The sequence below is a fragment of the Cajanus cajan genome, chromosome 9 (assembly GCF_000230855.2).
Source record: "Cajanus cajan strain Asha chromosome 9, NIPB_CcT2T_4, whole genome shotgun sequence".
Taxonomy (NCBI): Eukaryota; Viridiplantae; Streptophyta; class Magnoliopsida; order Fabales; family Fabaceae; genus Cajanus; species Cajanus cajan.
In genome coordinates, this window is record NC_138525.1 from 38,901,604 (window position 1) to 38,924,341 (window position 22,738).

The window sequence follows — 22,738 nt, forward strand, 5'->3', positions numbered from 1 at the left end:
AGTGAGGGACATCCAATTCCCTCCTAAATTTAAAGTGCTGGATTTCCCAAAGTACGTGGGATCGACTTGCCCTAAGAGTCATCTCACCATGTACTGTCGCAAAATGGCTGCATATGCCACAAATGAAAAGCTCTTGATTCATTGCTTCCAAGAGAGCTTAGCCGATACTGCGCTCAATTGGTATATGCAGCTAGATGGAAATCTAGTACATACATGGAGGCAGTTGGCCGACGCCTTTCTCAAGCGCTATAAATACAACATCGACCTAACACCCGATAGGTCAGATCTTCAAGCCTTGAGTAAGAAAAATGATGAATCTTTCAAGGCGTACGCCCAACGATGGAGGGAGTTGGCGGCACAGATAGAGCCCCCGCTGTCAGATAAGGAGACGGTGTCCTTATTCATCAACTCGTTGACTGGTCCCTATTACGATAAAATGATAGGGAACACAACGACACTCTTCTCGGACATCATCACCATTGGCGAAAGAGTGGAACAAGGGCTGAAAAGTGGGAAGCTAGCTGGGCTTTCCCAATCATATGAAGCTAAGAAGGCCTTCGGGAAGAAGAAGGAGGGAGGAGTCAACGCCATAACCATTTCTTCATCTTCTTCCACTTCGAAGTCAGGAAAGTCGCAGTATAACCCTGTGAGGAAGCTTGATAAACTTCCGACCACATATAGCGACCTCCTGCCGAAGTTAGTGGAAGCTCATCTTCTAGCTTACATTCCACCAAGGAAGATGGATCCACCTTATCCCGAGTGGTATAAACCACAAGATAAATGCCTATACCACTCGGGGGCACCAGGACATTCAACGGAGAACTGTAAGGCTCTCAAATACAAGGTCCAAGACCTCATTGATGCTGGGTGGGTCACCTTTGATTCGACAGCACCCGACGTGAGCAAGAATCCTCTACCAAAGCAGGAGTAGAGAATGACAAGCCACAATAGGGCCCCTCCATATTTTTCTTTTCTTTTAGGGACTCGTGATCAGTACCCGAGATCATGAGAACCTTTTCATGTAAATAAGGGTCTTTGTACAAATTTTAATACATATCAATAAAGAGGCATTTTTCACACATTATTCTCTCATTTGTTCTTTTCTCTCTTTCTCTCATTAATATTAATAAATTCTAAACCTAAACAGAACCAATAAAACAATTATGTCTGTGATTGTTCGCTCCGACCGGGATCCGAAAGTTGAGGATGAATGGGTTGAATTGGACAGTGATGAGGAGACCATTTCTCCGGACTTGCAAAGACTGCTAGATCAAGAGGCTCGTCTACTCCAACCGCATCAAGAAAAATTGGAGACCGTGAATTTGGGGCAAGGCCAAGAAATAAAAGAGGTCAATATTGGAACCCATATCAGTGATGAAATAAGGGAGCAATTGATCCAGTTGTTAAAGGAATACAAAGATGTATTTGCATGGTCGTACCATGATATGCCCGGTTTGGACTCTAATATCGTCGAGCACAAATTACCACTGAAAGAAGGGTTTCGACCCGTCAAAAAAAAGCTCCGACGAGTCAAGCCCGAATGGTCTCTAAAGATCAAGGAGGAGGTAGAAAAACAATTAGACGCGGGGTTCCTGATTGTATCCCAGTATCCCGAATGGCTGGCTAACATAGTGCCGGTCATTAAAAAGAATGGAAAGGTTAGTGTTTGTGTTGACTATAGGGATCTTAATCGTGCTAGTCCAAAGGACGATTTTCCCTTACCACACATCGATACATTGGTGGATCATACAGCCACAAACACACTCTATTCCTTCATGGATGGGTACTCTGGGTACAACCAAATCAAGATGAATGTGGAAGACCGCGAGAAGACTTCCTTCATTACACCCTGGGGTACTTTTTGCTACAGGGTAATGCCTTTTGGACTCAAGAATGCGGGTGCCACCTATCAACGAGCGATGGTGGCGTTATTCCACGATATGATCCACAAAGAAATTGAAGTATATGTGGATGACATGATCGCAAAGTCAAAAGATGAGATGGACCATGTCCAATATTTGAGAAAATTATTCAATCGGCTTCGCAAGTATCAGCTTAAGCTAAATCCGGCTAAGTGTACTTTCGGAGTCCGGTCGGGAAAGCTTCTCGGGTTCATCGTCAGTGAAAAAGGCATAGAGGTGGACCCCGATAAAGTAAAGGCAATAATGGAAATGCCTACTCCTAAAATTGAGAAAGAAATTAGAGGATTCCTCGGCAGGGTGAACTACGTCGCAAGGTTCATCGCACAGTTGACTGACACGTGCAAGCCAATATTCAAGCTGTTGCGCAAGAATCATTCCGAAGTTTGGGATGAAAATTGTCAACAAGCTTTTGATAAGATCAAACAGTGCTTGGCCAATCCACCGGTATTGTGCCACCTGTCGAGGGAAGACCATTAATCCTCTACTTGACGGTGCTTGATGAGTCTATGGGGGCTGTGCTGGGACAACAAGATGAAACAGGAAAGAAAGAACAAGCCATCTACTACCTGAGCAAGAAATTTCTTGATTATGAAACCCGTTATACGCCGCTAGAAAAAACGTGCTGCGCGTTAGCATGGGCAACGCAAAGGCTCAGGCAGTACATGATTAGGCATACTACTTGGTTGGTTTCCAAAATGGATCCAATTAAGTACGTGTTCGACAAACCCATAATCACTGGGAAGATCGCCCGATGGCAAGTACAATTATCAGAATTTGACATCATACATGTCACTCAAAAGGCCATCAAGGGTAGTACCCTAGCTGATTACCTAGCATACGGGCCGACCAACGACTACCAATCCCTTCAAGATGATTTCCCCGATGAGCATATAATGCATCTACAACATGAAGAGCTTAAAGATGATGCATGGACCATGTATTTTGATGGAGCCTCCAACATGCTTGGACGAGGGTTTGGCACAGTGCTAATCTCTCCACAAGGAAAACACATTCCCATAACGGCAAGACTCAACTTCGATTGTACAAACAATATGGCAGAATACGAGGCTTGCGCGTTAGGAATCCAAGCAGCCATCAACAATGGTATCCTAAAGCTCAAAGTGTTTGGTGATTCGGCCCTAGTCATCTACCAATTAAGAGGTGAATGGGAAGTCCGAAATCCCAAATTGATACCATATGTTGAGCACATCAATGATTTGACACAACTCTTCCAAAGTGTCTGTAGACCCCTGAAATTGTCCGGGTCGGAAATAAAGCTTGAAGACTCTCGAAGACTGAAGGAAGATCAGCCAGAAGGACTCCCGGAAGGCCCTAGGAGGGTTCTCTGTAGGTCTAGAGGTCTTAGAATAGCTCAAAATAAGGAAGTGGAGGGAATGAAGCCCAATACGGCCGTACTGAACTTAATACGGCCGTATTGAAGCTTCAATACGGCCGCAGTGAACTCAATACGGCGTATTGAAGTTTCTGAAACTTCAATACGGCCGTACTGAAACCAATACGGGCGCATTGAAATTTCTGAATTTCAATACGGCCGTATTGAACTCAATACGACCGTATTGAAGTTCAAAAATTTCAATACGGCCGTATTGCTCCTGTAGGCCGTATTGCGCCTATTCCCTATAAATATGACGTCAATTGGACGTCATTCCACACTTTTTCACATAGTTTTAACCCTCTCCTTGAGTATTCTGGGGATTTTGAGCAGTGTTCTGCCCTAGAAATCACTCGGAGAGTTGATCCGACGAAGTTCTTGAGCCCCGAGCCATTTTGCTTGAGGATCGAACCTAGTCGAAGGGAAATCCTCTGGATTTCCATAGTTAAAGGTTTTTTTTAGGAAGGAGCGAGCGAGCTTGTAGAGCGAGGGAACGCCAAAAAGCTTCCCAGTTTTACTCGATATATAAAAGCACGCTTCAAGAGGTTTCTTCTTAAATCCTTCCTTTTACTGCTTTCTGTGTGCATATTTAAACTGTCATCATGTAGATAGTTAATTTATAATTGCTTAGAATAAATAGGGGTAATTTAGTAATTTTACGCTGTTATCTTAGAAAATGATCTGTCATAGGGAACCCGAAAGGGGCGCTGTGGGGTGCTAACACCTTCCCCACGCGTAACCGACTCCCTTACCCAACTCTGGTTGTAATGGCCAAAGTTGATTTATAAAATCAATTGCCTTATCCCTTTTTCCAATGTTTTGAGTAAAACATTGGTGGCGACTCCACGAACCCTCCTTTTGCGAAAACCACTAATCCATGGAGGGTCCCGCTTGGGATTAATATGGATTAGTGAGCCTTTTAATAAAATTGCTCGTTTGACGAGGTCTCAGTTTGAGAATAAGTCATTCTAGCAATCCACATTTTTAAAACAAATAAAGAGTCCAACCATCCTTCGCGAATGCCGAAAGCCCGTTTCGGGCCGGTGGCGACAGATGGCGACTCCACTGGGGAAGCCTCGAGAGTCAGTCCCATTTATGACAGATTATTTTTAATAAATAATAGTTAAAATTACTTCATTACCCCTTGCTTGTGTGATAACATGCTTTATATATTTGGCTTTAAAATAACTGTTGTTTGTTTAAAATTCCGCAATTGTTTGAAATAAATTGCACACAAACCTTTGCACACAACAGTTCCCTCTATACCCGGGGGCATGAGTGGTAATCCATAGGGAGTGGATGTTAGTACGGCCGGTTGATGGGTTTATAGGAGCCTATGAGACCGTTGTCGGAAAACATCACTCAAGGTGATAACCATGAACTTGAGTCCGACGGTGCGTTGGAGCTTTCCATCGACCTACGACGAGAGGAATTGGGTCCCTATAATGGGGGCACCTTGGGGGCCTTTGACCAAGTGATAACAGTTAGATCCTCCTTGAATATGCACTTTTCTGCAGGAGACCCCTACCTCGTGATTTGCTCGTGACTGTTCGTGGATGAGTGAATTGTTTGTGCATTGTTTATGTGAAATTGTTTGAGCATACATTGCATTTCTTTAAACATACAACATTCCTATCCTTTTAAAAAAAAATAATAATAAATAGGAATAAGGATCTTCTAAGTACATGGTGTTAACGTCTACCTTCATTACATTCATATAGGTAGTTTCCCTTTTCACCCAAAAAAACAAAAAGATACAAAATATCAAAAAATAATGATATTTACCCAAACCAAGCAATATCATGCATCATGTTAGGAAAATCCCAAAAAACATGATAATGCTTAGTTAAATAAACACTATGCATGCATATTCATCTCCATCATCTCATATCATGCATTTTATTGTAGATCATGGAGGGATCTAGGGGAGTGCAAGGGCAATTGAAGAAAGTGGACTTCTTATTATACCGTGCCGAGAGGTTGGATCACCTCTGTACCTTGATGCCATGAGAGGCTCGTTTGGAGTTCGAAAAATCCTATGGACGAGTTCTCGACTTGATGAAGATTTGTGTGGATCCATCTTTTCTGAGAGCATTGGTCCACTTTTGGAGTCTCGATCTACATTGTTTCGAGTTCCCCCAGTTTGACCTAGTTCCTACTCTCGAGGAGTACGAGCTCATGCTACGATGGCCCAAATCAGCTGGGGTCTATATCTTTCATGATAACCATGTGGCCGTGGAGAGAGTTGCCACTCAGGTCAAATTACCATCACGATCAGCTGCCTTAGTGGGGAACGGCAGTATTAAAGGTTGGAAGCTTGCTATGATTGAAGACCACCTTTCTTCCTTGGCTGGTGAGGGAGATTGGTTAGCTTTCAACAAGACTCTAGCGTTAGCTGTATTTGGGATGATCCTTTTCCCCTTTTACGCTAACACAGTGGACCATGCTGCAATGGACGCTTTCTTCGCTTGGGACGTGCACATGAAGAGTCCCGTGCCTGCCATTCTTGCCGACACCTTGCTCTCTGTGCATTTGTCTCAACAGAAGCAAGGAAAAACCATTCGATGCTGCACCTCCTTGTTGTATGTGTGGGGCATCACACACTTTTATGCCTTTAGTCATATGGGGACTTTGCCCGATCCGTTGAGAAGTTTTTCGAAGATCCCCGTACGCCGCCGATATGCTTCCGAGTGGAAGGAGGAGATGGAACAGTGGAGTATTGAACACTTCACGTGGGTTTGCCCTTGGTTCCGTCCAAGCAATGTATTGATGAGATGCGGCAGTTATCCAAGCATACCATTAATGGGCCTCAGAGGTTGCATAGCCTACTCACCAAGATTGGTTATGAGGCAACTGATGAGGACTCAGATCATTCCAACTATAGAGGAGCTTGGAGGGTTGTGTTTCTCTTTCGATTATGAGCATCAGAAGGACATGCACGCTGTCATGAGAGCGTGGGAGAGACCAACCTATGAGGGAGATCTCGAACTTGGAAAGCCTCGGGTATCCGTCTCCATTGATTATGAGGAATGGAGGAGCAAGAGGGGGGTGCCTCAACCATCCACTTCTTGTGCAACCACAGCAACAAGGAAGGCATTGCAAGAACAAGTCGACGCCTTGACCAAAAAGCTGGAAATTATGGGAGCTCAAATGAGAGTTCTTGAAGAGAAAAATGAGGAATCCAGTTTTACTATAGATGGTCTTCAAAGGCAATGCAAGAAGAAAGACCACGAGATAGAGCGGCTCAAGGACGAGTGTGCTAACCTCAATGAGGAGACTACTCAGGTATCCAAAATGCCAAAAGTTGAACCGAGTAGTCAACTCCAAGAAGTCAACGCAAAGATAGCACACCTGGAAGCCGAACATGCAAGGCAGGCACAGTTGATCAAGAACATGCAAGAAGATCTGCTCTTGACTCGATCCGACGCACAACAATGGCGGGAAGTTGCTCAACAACAAACCGCAAACCTTTCCGATTTCCGCAAAAAGGAAAGGGAGGGACTAGCACAAATAGCTAGACTCCGAGAAGAGAAGGATCGAGCCGAAGACGAGCTTAACGAGTTGCAGGCCATGATCAACTATTACACTCAAAAGGCGAAGGATGCTCAGAAAAGTAGTGATGATATGAGCCAAGCCGTCCATATGCAAGTTGAAGCAATAGCACGCCATGTGGAGGAAGCCGAAGACGAATGGAGAAGAAAAATGAACCCGCCTGTGGGTTTTTATCGGCTTTTCTTATATTGTAAAAAATTGCTTCAAAGCATTGTATGATAAGTTGTACACTTTCTATGATCAATGAAATCAAGTGTTGTGATTTATGAAATCTCTCAATTGCCTTTGCATTTCATAGTCATTCATTTGCATTTATCTCTCCCGGTAATTTAATAATAAATGTTAATAAAAAGAAAGAAATAATCGATGCGTATGTTCAGAATGGATCGCACGCCATTGGTCATTAAATGCAAACCAACAACTGCGCAAAGCGAACACACGACGACGCCGTTGTTGGTAATCAAAACAGACGAAAGGGAAGGTCCGACGCCGTTAAGGATTGTCGCTCCAAGGCCTTTCCCCTACAAAACAAATAAGGCTGTGCCATGGATATACGACATCCGTTCTTCTGCCGACAGCGATATCTCCAACATCGCTGGACTTGGGGGCATGACTAGGAGTGGCAGGATCTACACTCCCGAAGATCTGCACGATAAAGCTCCCAAGAATAAAGGAAAAGAAAAGGAGAAAACCGAGGAAGATAGAGAATCCGAGGAGGAGACTGATGAGTTGTTAAAATTCATCAAACAAAGCGAGTACTCCATTGTGGATCAACTTCACAAGACACCAGCAAAGATCACTTTGTTGTCGTTGATCCTAAGCTCCGAACCGCATCGGCAAGCTCTGTTGAAGGTCTTGAACGAGGCATATGTGTCGCATACCATCTCCCAAGACAAGTTTGAGGGAATTGTTAGCCACATCACGGCTAATGATCACCTCACTTTCACCGATGAAGAAATCCCCGCCGAGGGACCTAATCACAACAAGCCCTTGCACATCTCTGTAAAGTGCAAGGAGTATCACATCGCAAAAGTCTTGGTGGATAACGGATCTTCCTTGAATGTGATGCCCAAAAGAACTCTTGATCAAGTGGCAATCAAGGGAGTCCAAATGCGCCCGAGCAACATGATCGTTCGAGCTTTCGACGGTTCTAAAAGAGAAGTGGTGGGAGAAGTCAATCTTCCAATCCAAATTGGACCCACCATCTTCAACGTCGAATTCCAAGTGATGGATATTACTCCTGCATACAGCTGTCTCCTAGGCCGACCTTGGATTCATGATGCGAAAGCTGTACCCTCTACGCTCCACCAAAAAGTCAAATTCATTGTGGGTGACAAACTGGTGACCGTGCAAGCTGAAGACGACATACTCATCAGTAAGCCATCCAACATACCTTATGTGGATGCAGCAGAGGAAGCTTTGGAAACCGCCTTCCAAGCATTGGAAATCGCCAATGTTGAAACGTTTCCCCGAGAAATGAAGAAGGTAGCCCATATGCTCACAAAGAACGGATACTTGCCAGGACAAGGATTAGGCAAGAACTCCCAAGGAATCCCGGAGCTACCCATTATCAAGGACAATCCGGGGAAACAAGGGTTAGGATACAACCCTGTTAAAGATCAAAGGACGAAGAGGAATCAAGATCCTTCTCGACGTTCTTTAAGCCAGATCTTTAGGAAGGCTGGTTCACAAACGTCAAGGCCAGCTGTCGTCATCAAGTGTCCTTTTCCTTCTAATAGGGATGTGTAAATTCAGTGACTATTAGAGATCACTCCTCGGGGACAGCCCGACCCCCGAGCCTCTATAGGGCACATGTTTCCATCATGATTATAATAAAATCATTCTTCACTAATTCTTTATTGCTTCTTTTCTTGCTTGCAATAAAATTCTAAACCACGTCATTTAACCCTGTTTGAATAAACATAAGTGAGGTTAAAATCGTCTTAATAATCAATAAACCCGCATCATTTTTATGTGGAAATGTGCATGATAGCTTGGAGCACCTTTTCTTGGCCTCAATAAGTGCCATCATGGATAAAGAAATCCTAAAAATAATAAGCTCGGCAGGAAACCCAAAAAGGGGACTGCGCAAAAATAAGAGCAAAAGACCCGCTAGGAATCCCACAAAAGGGTGACCTAGGCAAAAATTAGGGTTACAAAGTAATGAACAAAAACAAAAGCCCGCTAAGACATCACAAATGGGTGTTTTAGGCAAAAGTTAGGGCCGTCAAAAAAGGAACAAAATAAATCCATGATGGTATCATCAATTGAATTCAGCAAGGAGCTCAAGAAAAGCTATCCAAGTTGTCAAAGCACAATCATTAATAACGAAGATGTGCTTAACTTCATAAGTGTTTAATTGAACAAGCCTAAACACTTAAGCCTACCATTGGCCCGCCATTCTTACAAAATCCATTTTTCAAAAATAAAACAATCCCCTCTAAAACACAAACTTTTGAAAAATATATCTTTTCCTTCTTTTCTCTCTTGTCCCAACGATTTTTGAATAATCTAGTGGAAACATGGAGATATAGTGGTCAATAGGAGGGTTGACACATCTTCTAAAGGAAGGGAAGGATTATTTGGTTGATGACGCCAAATCCCAAAATCAAATACGCATCATTCCTCGGTTACAGAAATCGGCAGAGCACAGCTCGTCTAGAGGAATGGCAAAAATCCAAACAGAAGAACGCATCGATTAATTCTTTTGGAAAAATGAATCAAATAGAATTAGGTGCATCATATACTGCATACATGCATACAGATGATAGGTGTACTGGAAGATCACTTATTCTCTTTTTTAAAAAAAAAAAAAAAAAAAAAAAAAAAAAAAAATGAAAATCAATGCGCCCGTATTGAGTTTAATACGGGCGTATCAAGGTAAACGTTGAAGCAACGTTTCGTATTCAATACGGCGTATTAACCACAATACGGGCGTATTGACGCTCAATACGGCCGTATTCCATTCAATACGGGCCGTATTGATTGCCACATTTGTGCAATAACGGTAAAGCCAATACGGCCGTATTATATTCAATACGGCCGTACTGGCGAAAACTTTTCTATAAATAAGCCTTCCCCCCTCTCATTTTTGCATACCAATCTTCATTCCCCGCATATTTTGTTTGTGAGTGCACCCTAGATAGCTTCTCAGAAATGGCAGAGTCATCCCGAAAAAGACAGAGAGCCCCAGCTCGACGTGAGATGACAGACCGCCACAGGCAACGGCTGGAGCTCATAGAGACGTTCAACTTCGAGCCGTCAAGGGTGCTTGACTTTGACCTTCTCCGAGCAGTGGGCTTGGAGGATGACGTCAGGGGTTACTTCGGCAGCATAGGATGGGGATTTCTCCTTGATCCCCCTTCTCAGCTGTACTTGACAGCCACGAAGGAGTTCCTGGCCTCCGTCGGTATTACTGAGTCGACGAACAGTTATGGGGAAGATGTCTGCTCGGTTGATTTCTGGATGAATCAGGGGTACCGCTCCTTGACTTTGGACGAGTTCAATGTCCATGCGGGATTTTTCAGCCGCACTGATCAGCTGGAATTTCGTGATGCCATATGCGAGTGGCCAGATTAGTGGACTCCGGTTGACATGTGGAGATTGCTCACTGGCCGAGAGGATTACCATTCAGGGGTAAAGGGCTCCCGGCTTCCGACCGCTCTTCGGATCTGCCACAAGATCCTTACCAGTACTATCCACGGCAGGTCCAAGAGCCCCGAGTCGATTACTCGTCCGGACCTGCTGGCATTATATTGCATGGCCACCGGACGGAAGGCCAACCCGGGATATTTCTTCCTTGAGCATGTGAAGAAGCTGGGGGCACGAGAGGGAGGAGAATCTAGACAGGGGTATATCTTGGTCGCCCCACTCCTTTCACAGCTGGCGGAGACATGGGGATGCCCCGATGGCGAAGAGCCAAGGGCGCTGGCGCCAAAGCTGATCGGTGCTACCACTTTGATTAGCATGAGGATCATTACTAGATCAGCTGGAGGGTTTGTACGAGTAGATGGCCCCGATGCCTATGCCGACATCCTCAATGACCTCGACTTTGAGGGCGATGGCAGCCCACAGCCAGAGACCGGCACTTCGCAGTCGGATAGGGCCTACTTTGATGCCCGCTTTGACGCTTTACAGCAAAGCATCGATACTCGATTCGATGCTTTTCAGCATAGCATCGGCACATGGCAGCAGAGTACAGATGCTCGACTAGATACCTTGGTGCAGGGGTTCGACAACCTCTCCGTCTGGATGCATCACCGCTTCCCGGACCCGCCACAGGACCCGCCAGCAGAGGAGTGAAGACTGGCTTCTGTTTTATTGCTTTTTCATGTACTAATTTGGATGGGCTTAGCCCCATTTCTCAAATTTTTCTTGTACAAATTCACTTTTAGTAATGAAATTTGCCACTTTTGAATTCAAAATTCTCTAGCAATTTAAATTCTGTACAGCAAAAGCCAAAAACATAGAAAAGGCAAAATATAGAAAAAACCGAAAATAAAAAAAGCAAGGATACAGAAAATCCAACAAACAGTTTGTACAGAATAACTAAGCCTGGAGAGGCTTACCAAAATACTCCTCATCCTCCATATCAAAGAATAAATGAGCCTGGAGAGGCTCGCAGAAATAATACTCCCCAGAGAAACCTCAACTCACGCTCTTGGACTCAAAATCCCCAGCAAGAGCTATCAAAGCAAGATCGACGACATTCCCAATGGAAGTACGATCTCCCAAGCAGAATATCCAAGTCAAAGGACTTAAACTTCCTCAGTGAAGATAGCTCTCCAACTCAAGTGTCGAGTGAGGCTAAGCCTGTAGAGGCTTCCTAAATAATACTCTGGGATACATAAGATCCCCAAATCCCCAGTCGCCTACTCAAGAGGCATCCCTGCAAAAGGAGAAAAATAAAAAAATCAATAATCATTCCCCAAGTGGAATCTGGCTCTCAGCCAATCATTGAACGTCAAGCTGATATGCCTAACAGAAGAGGCTAATCAAAATCAACGACAAAATCCCCTAGTGGATAACAGCCTACACAGAGGCAGCAAAATCAGAAAACCAAAAGAGACACCCGAACAAGGATAACCGGGATACTCCACCAACGTCGAAAGGACGTCAGCCAATCATAAGGCACCGCTCACATCAGAAAGAGCATCTTTGTGTCTGCACCCCAAAGGAATCAGAAATTCCCCAGTGGGCACCAACTACGCAATGGAAAGTTGGGACACAAGAACCTATGAGTAACTGCACATCCCCTAGACGGATCCCTGCGTTATCCAGCCCCTAGTGGCACAAAATCAGAAACAACCGTCGAAGCAGCATCGTGGACTGTGGAGACAAAATCATCACAAATCCCTGGAAAGGAGATATTCACGCTACCCCGTCGTCACAAACACGGAGGTATGCAGCTTCCGGCTCGGGCAATGAGCGAAGCTATCTCTGGAAAGGGGGTACTCACCGCTTACCGTTGTCACAAAGGTACTTAGCTTCCGGCTCGAACAAAGAGTGAAGCTAAGCCTGGAGAGACGGTACTTACAGCTTCCAGCTTGGGCAACAAGCAAAGCAAAGCCTGGAGAGGCAAAACTCACACTGCTCACCGTCGTCACAAAGGTGCTTAGTTTCCGGCTCGAACAAAGAGCGAGACTAAGCCTGGAGAGGCGAAATTCACACTGCTATCATTGTCACAAGGGTACTTAGCTTCCGGCTCAAACAAAGAGTGAAGCTAAGCCTGGAGAGGCGGTACTCACAGCTTACAGCTTGGGCAGCAAGCAAAGCAAAACCTGGAGAGGCTACTCGACAATTTTCCACCGGAAGACGCTACAAGTCAGAAGGTCGGCGCATCACCCGGACAATTGGGTCAACTCCTTTACTTGTCAGCCGGTACACCAAAAGGCCGTCCGACTAAGTAAAGGGGGGGCAGCTGTAGACCCCTGAAATTGTCCGGGTCGGAAATAAAGCTTGAAGACTCTCGAAGACTGAAGGAAGATCAGCCAGAAGGACTCCCGGAAGGCCCTAGGAGGGTTCTCTGTAGGTCTAGAGGTCTTAGAATAGCTCAAAATAAGGAAGTGGAGGGAATGAAGCCCAATACGGCCGTACTGAACTTAATACGGCCGTATTGAAGCTTCAATACGGCCGCAGTGAACTCAATACGGCGTATTGAAGTTTCTGAAACTTCAATACGGCCGTACTGAAACCAATACGGGCGCATTGAAATTTCTGAATTTCAATACGGCCGTATTGAACTCAATACGACCGTATTGAAGTTCAAAAATTTCAATACGGCCGTATTGCTCCTGTAGGCCGTATTGCGCCTATTCCCTATAAATATGACGTCAATTGGACGTCATTCCACACTTTTTCACATAGTTTTAACCCTCTCCTTGAGTATTCTGGGGTTTTTGAGCAGTGTTCTGCCCTAGAAATCACTCGGAGAGTTGATCCGACGAAGTTCTTGAGCCCCGAGCCATTTTGCTTGAGGATCGAACCTAGTCGAAGGGAAATCCTCTGGATTTCCATAGTTAAAGGTTTTTTTTAGGAAGGAGCGAGCGAGCTTGTAGAGCGAGGGAACGCCAAAAAGCTTCCCAGTTTTACTCGATATATAAAAGCACGCTTCAAGAGGTTTCTTCTTAAATCCTTCCTTTTACTGCTTTCTGTGTGCATATTTAAACTGTCATCATGTAGATAGTTAATTTATAATTGCTTAGAATAAATAGGGGTAATTTAGTAATTTTACGCTGTTATCTTAGAAAATGATCTGTCATAGGGAACCCGAAAGGGGCGCTGTGGGGTGCTAACACCTTCCCCACGCGTAACCGACTCCCTTACCCAACTCTGGTTGTAATGGCCAAAGTTGATTTATAAAATCAATTGCCTTATCCCTTTTTCCAATGTTTTGAGTAAAACATTGGTGGCGACTCCACGAACCCTCCTTTTGCGAAAACCACTAATCCATGGAGGGTCCCGCTTGGGATTAATATGGATTAGTGAGCCTTTTAATAAAATTGCTCGTTTGACGAGGTCTCAGTTTGAGAATAAGTCATTCTAGCAATCCACATTTTTAAAACAAATAAAGAGTCCAACCATCCTTCGCGAATGCCGAAAGCCCGTTTCGGGCCGGTGGCGACAGTGTCGTCTTTGAATACATTCCAAGGGAGGAAAATCAGTTTGCCGACGCTCTTGCTACACTATCATCAATGTTCGCCTTGGATAATGAGCATGAAATGCCCATCATCAATATCCGGAGGCATGATAAGCAAGCGTTTTGCCTTCTGATAGATGAAGTAGTTGATGATCATCCATGGTTCCATGACATCAAGCAATATTTGACAAAAGGGGAATATCCTGATATGGCCAGTGATAATGACAAGAAGCATATCCGAAGAAGGGCCATGGGATTTTTGCTAGTCGGCGAAACCCTCTACAAGAAAAATTATGACTCGGTCTTGTTGAGATGTGTAGACCAAGTCGAAGCTCAAAACATGATCAAAGAAGTTCATGAGGGGGTTTTCGGTACCCACATTCCCGGGCCCGCAATGGCTAAAAAGATCCTCAGGGCGGGATATTATTGGTCGACCATGGAAAAGGATTGTTACCAATATGTGCGAAAATGCCATAAATGTCAAGCATACGCCGACAATATTCATATCCCACCAACCCCACTCAACGTATTGGCTTCGCCTTGGCCATTCTCAATGTGGGGCATGGATGTTATTGGACCCATTGAGCCGAAAGCATCCAACGGGCATAGATTCATTCTTGTGGCCATTGACTATTTCACCAAATGGGTAGAAGCGGCATCGTATGCTCATGTGACCCGAAAGGTGGTAACATCCTTCATCAAAAAGAATATGATATGCAGATACGGTATTCCTGATAAGATCATCACTGATAATGGATCCAATTTGAATAACAAAATGGTGGGAGAACTGTGCCAAGAATTCAAGATCCAACACCACAACTCTTCCCCATATCGGCCAAAGATGAATGGGGCAGTCGAGGCAGCCAATAAAAACATCAAGAAAATAGTGCAAAAGATGGTTGTCTCATTTAAAGATTGGCACGAGATGTTACCCTTCGCTCTCCATGGTTATAGGACTTCCGTACGCACATTTACCGGAGCTACTCCATTCTCCCTTGTCTATGGGATGGAGGCAGTTCTACCTGTCGAAGTCGAAATACCCTCTCTGAGGGTAATCATGGAAGCAAAACTTTCCGAAGCAGAATGGGTTCAAAGCCGGTATGACCAGTTAAACCTTATTGAAGAAAAACGGCTGAACGCCATATGCCATGGTCAAGCCTATCAGAGAAAGATCAAAAAGGCTTTTGACAAGAAAGTCCACCCTCGAGTCTATCATGAAGGAGAACTGGTAATGAAGAAGTTGCTACCAGCTCAAAAGGACAAAATCGAAAAGTGGGCCCCAAATTACGAAGGACCATATGTGGTGAGGCGAGCCTTCTCAGGAGGAGCATTGATCCTCACGGACATGGATGGAGAAGAACTTCGATACCCAGTCAACGCTGACGTGGTAAAGAAGTATTACACTTGAAGACGTTGCTTGCACAGGCCCGCTAGGATGAAAACCCGAAAAGGGCGTCCTAGGCAAAAGTGAGGGCAAAATAAAAAGCCCGCTAGTACAAGGGTACTAGGCAAAACAAAGGCAAAATCACCCCCCGCTAGGATACGTCCTAGGCAAAAGTTAGGGGCAAAAGAATAAGACATAAAAATAAAGCAAGCAACGATCACTTGAATCGAAAACCGAAAGGCGATTCATGTGATTATCTTCTAGAAGCAAGCGTCTTGCAGTGTCTACACTCCTGACTCAGGCATATCACCCGAAACAACTAGGAGAACGTACGGAGCAACAATTACAGATATAATTGTTAAGCCCAATGTATATAGCCTACCCTGGCCAGCCATTCTTCAGAAATTCCTTCTGTATATCTTTCTGTAAAAACACTTGTGAATATTAATAAAATATCTATTCATTTCTTTTCTCTCTTGACCATGTGATTATGCCTCTAAATTGGTATTTCTAAAAAATTGTATCAAAATTCCTTAATAATCGGTCAATAAAGAAAATTGGAGGGGTTCCTATAAAATCCATAATCTCCTGCATAAAAGGCTCACAAAAATATCCCCTCACGTCGATGACAGAAATTCCTCCAAGAAAAGGAGGATAGGGAGAGCCATTCATTTTTCTAAAAACATTAAATAATAAAACTTGCATTTGTGCATCACACACATTAGTTGCACATTCAAAGACCTTATCATGAGGCAACTGCATAAAATAGAAAATAGGAAAAATTGCTTGTGTATGGCAGGGGTCAACAGAAAAAGCCGCAAATCAACAGAAAAGGCAAAAATACAGAAAAAGCCAAAAAAATGACAAAAAAGGCAAAAAATACAGAAAAAGCCAAAAACGACAAAAAAGGCAAAAGATTTAGAAAATCAATCGCCTCGTACAGAATAATTGAGCCTGGAGAGGCTTGCCGAAACAATACTCCCACAGAATAACTGAGCCTGGAGAGGCTTGCCGAAATAATACTCTCTCAGAATAATTGAGCCTGGAGAGGCTCGCCGAAATAATACTCCCCAGAGATATCTCTGCTTCCACTCACAGGCCAAATTCCCCAGTGAAAGCTATCAAAGCGAGATCAGCAAAATTCCCCAACGGAAGCATGATCCAAACAAAATATCCAAGTCAAAGGACTTAGACTTCCTCAGTGGAAGATAGCTTTCCAACTCAAACGAAGAGTGAAGCTAAGCCTGAAGAGGCTTTCTAAATAATACTCTGGGATACATAAGAACTTCAAATCCCCAATCGCCTACACAGAGGCATTCCTACAAAAAGCAAAAATTCAAAAGATCAATAACAATTCCCCAAGCGGAATCTGGCTTTTCAGCCAAACATCAAGCGTCAAGATGATCTGCCTAACAGAAGAGGCTAATCACAATCAATGACAAAATCCCCCAGCGGATAATAGCCTACACAGAGGCGACAAAAATCAAAAAAACCCAAAAGAGATACCCGAATAAGGACAACCGGGATACTCCACAACGTCGAAAGGACGACAGCCAAACATAAGGCATCGCTCAACTCAGAGAGAGAGCATCTGTGTCTACACCTCAAGGAGTCAGAAATTCTCCATGGGTACCAACTAAGCAATGCAAGTTGGGGCACAAAAACCTATGAATGACTGCACATCCCCTAGACGGATCCCTGCGTTATCCAGCCCTCAGTGGCATCAAAATCAAAAACAACTGTCGAAGCAGCATCGTGGACTGTGAAGACAAAATCATCACAAATCCCTGGAGAGGGCAAACTCATGCTACCCAGATGTCTAGAGCACCGAGGTATGCACAAGCCTGGAGAGGCAATACTCAGCTACCCCGAGGTTGTCAGGAACACGGAGGTATCCAACTACCCCGAGGTTGTCAAGAACACGGAGGTAAAGCCTGGAGAGGCGGTACTCACAACTTCCAGCTCGGGCGTCGAGTGAAGTTGAGCCTGGAGAGGCGGTACTCACAGCTTCCAGCTTGGGCGGCAAGTGAAGCTAACCCTGGAGAGGGCAAACTCAACTGCCTAGGATGTCAAAAGCACCGAAGCAGAGCCTGGAGAGGCGGGTACTCACAGCTTCCAGCTTGGGCGGCAAGCGAAGCTAAGCCTGGAGAGGCGGTACTCACAACTTCCAGCTCGGGCGTCGAGTGAAGTTGACCCTGGAGAGGGCAAACTCAACTGCCTAGGATGTCAGAAGCACCGAAGCAGAGCCTGGAGAGGCGGGTACTCACAGCTTCCAGCTTGGGCGGCAAGCGAAGCTAAGCCTGGAGAGGCGGGTACTCACAACTTCCAGCTCGGGCGACGAGCGAAGCAAAACCTGGAGAGGCTACTCAGCAATTTTCCACCGGAAGACACTACAAGTCGGAAGGATGGCCTTATTCCCCGGACAATTGGGTCAACTCCTTTACTTATCAACCGATACACTAAAAGGCCATTTGACTAAGTAAAGGGGGGGCAGCTGTAGACCCCTAAAATTGTCCGGGTCGGAAATAAGACTCGAAGACTCTCGAAGATCAAAGGAAAGTCAGCCAAAGGGACTCTTAGAAGACCGTGGGATGACAATCTGTAGGTTTAGAGGTCTTAGAGTAGCAAAAAATAAGAAAGTGGAGGGAATGAAGCCCAATACGGCCTCCCAAAAGTTCAGTACGGCCGTATTGAACATTTTAAACTACAATACGGCCGCACTGAACTCAATACGGCCGTATTGAAGTTTCTGAACTTCAATACGGCTGCACTGAACTCAATACGGCTGCACTGAACTTCAATGCGGCTGCACTGAACTCAATACGGCTGCACTGAACTTCAATACGGCTGCACTGAACTCAATACGGCCGTATTGAGGTTTTTTGAACTTCAATACGGCCGTACTGAATTCAATACGGCAGTATTGTAGTTCAAAACTTCAATACGGACCGTATTGACCCCCAGAGGCCGTATTGCGCCTCATCCCTATAAATATGACGTCAATTGGACGTCATTCCACACTTTTTTACTGAGTTTTAACCCTCTTCTTGAGTATTCTGGGTTTTTTTGAGCAGTGCTCTGCCTAGAAATCACTCGGAGAGTTGATCCGACGAAGTTCTTGAGTCACGAGCCATTTGCTTGAGTCTCGAACCTAGTCGAAGGGAAATCCTCCGGATTTCCATAGTTAAAATTTTATAGGAGGGAGCGAGCGGTCTTGTAGAGGGAGGGAACGCCAAAACGCTTCCCAATTTCTGTCAAGATATATAAGAAAGCACGCTTCAAAGGTTTATCTCTTTAAAGTCCCTTCTTTTACCGCTTTCTGTGTGTACATATTTAAACTGTCATCATGTAGATAGTTAATTTATAATTGCTTAGAATAAATAGGGGTAATTTAGTAATTTCGCACTATTATTTTTAAATAATCTGTCATAGGGAACCCGAAAGGGGCGCTGTGGGGTGCTAACACCTTCCCCACGCGTAACCGACTCCCTTACCCGACTCTGGTTGTAATGGCCGAAGTCGATTTTTGAATCGATTGCCTTAAACTTCTTTTTCCAATGTTTTGAGTAAAACATTGGTGGCGACTCCATGAACCCTTCCTTTTTATGAAAACCGCTAATCCATGGAGGGTCCCGCTTGGGATTAACATGGATTGGTGAGCCTTTTAATAAAATTGCTCGTTTGACAAGGTCTCAGTTTGAGAATAAGGCATTCTAGCAATCCATATTTTTAAACAAATAAAAGAGTCCAACCATCCTTCGCGAATGCCGAAAGCCCGTTTCGGGCCGGTGGCGACAGTCACAAACACGGAGGTATGCAGCTTCTGGCTCGAGCGACGAGCGAAGCTAAGCCTGGAGAGGCGGTACTCACGCTACCCCGTCGTCACGAACACGGAGGTATGCAGCTTCCGGCTTGAGTGACGAGCGAACCTAAGCCTGGAGAGGCGGTACTCACGCTACCCCGTCGTCACAAACACGGAGGTATGCAGCTTCCGGCTCGAGCAACGAGCGAAGCTAAGCCTGGAGAGGCGGTACTCACACTACCCCGTCGTCAAAAACACGGAGGTATGCAGCTTCCAGCTCGAGCGACGAGCGAAGCTAAGCCTGGAGAGGCGGTACTCAGCTACCGAGGTTGTCAGAAGCACCGAGGTATGCACGAGCCTGGAGAGGCGACGACTAATACTCAACCTGGAGAGGCTACTCAACAATTTTCCACCAGAAGACACTACAAGTCAGAAGGATGGCCTACTCCCCGGACAATTGGGTCAACTCCTTTACTTGTCAACCGGTACACCAAAAAGCCGTTTGACTAAGGAAAGGGGGGGCAGCTGTAGACCCCTAAAATTGTCCGGGTCGGAAATAAGACTCGAAGACTCTCAAAGACCGAAGGAAAGTCATCCGGAAGGACTCCTGGAAGACCCTGGAAGACCCTGGGATGATTATTCGTAGGTTTAGAAGTCTTAGAGTAGCTTAAAATAAAGATGTGGGAGGATTGAAGCTCAATACGGCCTCCTAGAAGTTCAGTACGGCCGTACTGAACAATTTGAACTACAATACGGCCGTACTGAAACCAATACGGCCATACTGAAGTTTTTGAACTTCAGTACGACCGTACTCAAACCAATACGGCCGTACTGAAGTTTTTGAAACTTCAGTACGGCCGTACTGAATTCAATATGGCCGTACTGTAGTTCAAATCTTCAGTACGGGCCGTATTGATGTCAGAGGCCGTACTGCGCCTCACTCCTATATATAGGACGTCATTTGGACGTCATTCGACACTTTTCCACACTTCTTGGACTCTCTTCTTGAGTATTCTGGGGTTTTTGAGCAGTGTTCTGCCCTAGGAATCTCTCTGAGAGCCGATCCGACGAAGTTCTTGAGTCACGAGCCATTTGCTTGAGTCTCGAACTAGTCGAAGGGAAATCTTTTTGATTTCCATAGTAAAGATTAATTTTTAGGGAAGGAGCGAGCAAGCGTGTAGAGGGAGGGAGCGCCAAAAAGCCTCCTAGACTTTGTTAATATATATAAAAGCACGCTTCAAAGGTTTCTTCTTCAAAATTCCTTCTTTTACTGCTTTCTGATTGTTGCATATTTAAAATTGTCATCATGTAGATATCTCGTTAACAATCGTTTATAATAATAGGGGTAATTTAGTAATTTTACATTGTTATTTATGAAATAATCTGTCATAGGGAACCCGAAAGGGGCGTTGTGGGGTGCTAACACCTTCCTCGCACGTAACCGACTCCCTTACCCGACTCTGGTTGTAGTGGCCAAAGTTGATTTGCGAAATCAATTGCCTTATCCCTTTTTCCAATGTTTTGAGTAAAACATTGGTGGCGACTCCAAGAACCCTACTTTGCGAAAACCACTAATCCATGGAGGGTCTCGTTTGAGATTAACATGGATTGGTGAGAATCATTTAATAAAATTGTTAGTTCGACAAGGTCTCAGTTTGAGAATAAGTCGTTCTAACAATCCACCACTTTTCGAACCATAAAAACGAGTCCAACCATCGTCGCGAATGCCAAGGTCCGTTTCGGCGGGTGGCGACACCCTTCCTTTAGAAGACGTATCAACCCTCCTATTGACCACTATATCTCCATGTTTCCACTAGATTATTCTAAAATCGTTTGGGACAAGAGAAAAGAAGGGAAAGATATTTTTGTTCAAAAGTTTGTGTTTTAGAGGGGATTATTATTGTTCTGAAAACGGTTTTGGTAAGAATGGCTGGCCAAGGTAGGCTCATGTGTTTAGGCTTGTTTGATTAAACACTTATGAAGTTAAGAAAGTCTTGTTATTGACGTTGTGATTCGACAACTTAGATAGTTTCCCTTGAACCTTTCTTTTTGAATTCAGCTCATGGTACCATCACGGATTTCTTTTGCTTTTTGATTGTCCTTATTTTTTGCCTAAAACACCCTTTTGTGGCGTCTCAGCGGACCTTTGTTTTTGTTTATTTTTGCAACCCTAATTTTTGCCTAGGTCACCCTTTCGTGGGATTCCTAGCGGGTTCTTTGCTCTTATTTTTGCGTAGCCCCCTTTTTGGGTTTCCTGCCGAGCTTTTTTTTGTTTTTATGATTTTTGTTTTTAAAGGATTTCTTTTTTATCCATGATGGCACTTGTCGAGGCCAAGGAATGGTGCTCCAAGTTGTCATACACACTTCCACATAAAAATGATGCGGGTTTATTGTTATTAAGACAATTTTAACCTCATTCATGCTTATTCAAACAGGGTTAAAAATAATGTGGTCTAGAAATTTATTGCAAGCAAGAAAAGAAGCAATAAGAACTAATAAAGAATGATTTTATTATAATTATAGCGGAAACACGTGCCCTATCGAGGCTCGGGGGTCGGGCTGTCCCCGAGGAGTAATCTCTAACAGTCATCAGGTCTATACATCCCTATCGGAAGGAGAAGAGCACTTGATGACGACGACCGGCCTTGACGCTTGTGTACCGGCCTTCCTAAAGATCTGGCTTAAAGAACGTCGAGAAGGATCTTGGTTCCTCTTCGTCCTTTGATCTTTATTAGGGTTGTATCCTAACCCTTGTTTCCCCGGATTATCCTTAATAATGGGTAGCTCGGGAATTCCTTGGGAATCCTTGCCAAGTCCTTGTCCAGGCAAGTATCCGTTCTTGGTGAGCATGTAGGCTACCTTCTTCATTTCTCGGGGAAACGTTTCGACATTGGCGATCTTCAATGCTTGGAAGGCGGTCTCTAGAGCTTCCTCTGCTGCATCCACGTAAGGTATGGCAGATGGCTTGCTGATGAGTATGTCATCTTCAGCTTGTACGGTGACCAGCTTGTCACCCACTATGAATTTGACTTTCTGGTGGAGCGTAGAGGAAACAGCTTTCGCATCATGAATCCAAGGTCGGCCGAGGAGACAGCTGTACGCGGGAGTAATGTCCATCACTTGAAATTCGACATTAAAGATGGTGGGTCCAATTTGGATTGGAAGATTAATTTCTCCCACCACTTCTCTTTTAGAACCGTCGAAAGCTCGGACGATCATGTTGCTCGGGCGCATTTGGATTCCCATGATTGCCACTTGATCAAACGTTCTTTTTGGCATCACATTCAAGGAAGATCCATTATCCACCAAGACTTTAGCGATGTGGTATTCCTTGCACTTTACAGAGATGTGCAAGGGCTTGTTGTGATTCGGTCCCTCAGCGAGGATTTCTTCATCGGTGAAAGTGAGGTGATCATTAGCCGTGATGTGACTAACAATCCCCTCAAACTTGTCTTGGGAGATAGTGTGCGACACGTATGCCTCGTTCAAGACTTTCAACAGAGCTTGTCGATGCGGTTCGGAGCTTAGGATCAACGACAACAGAGTA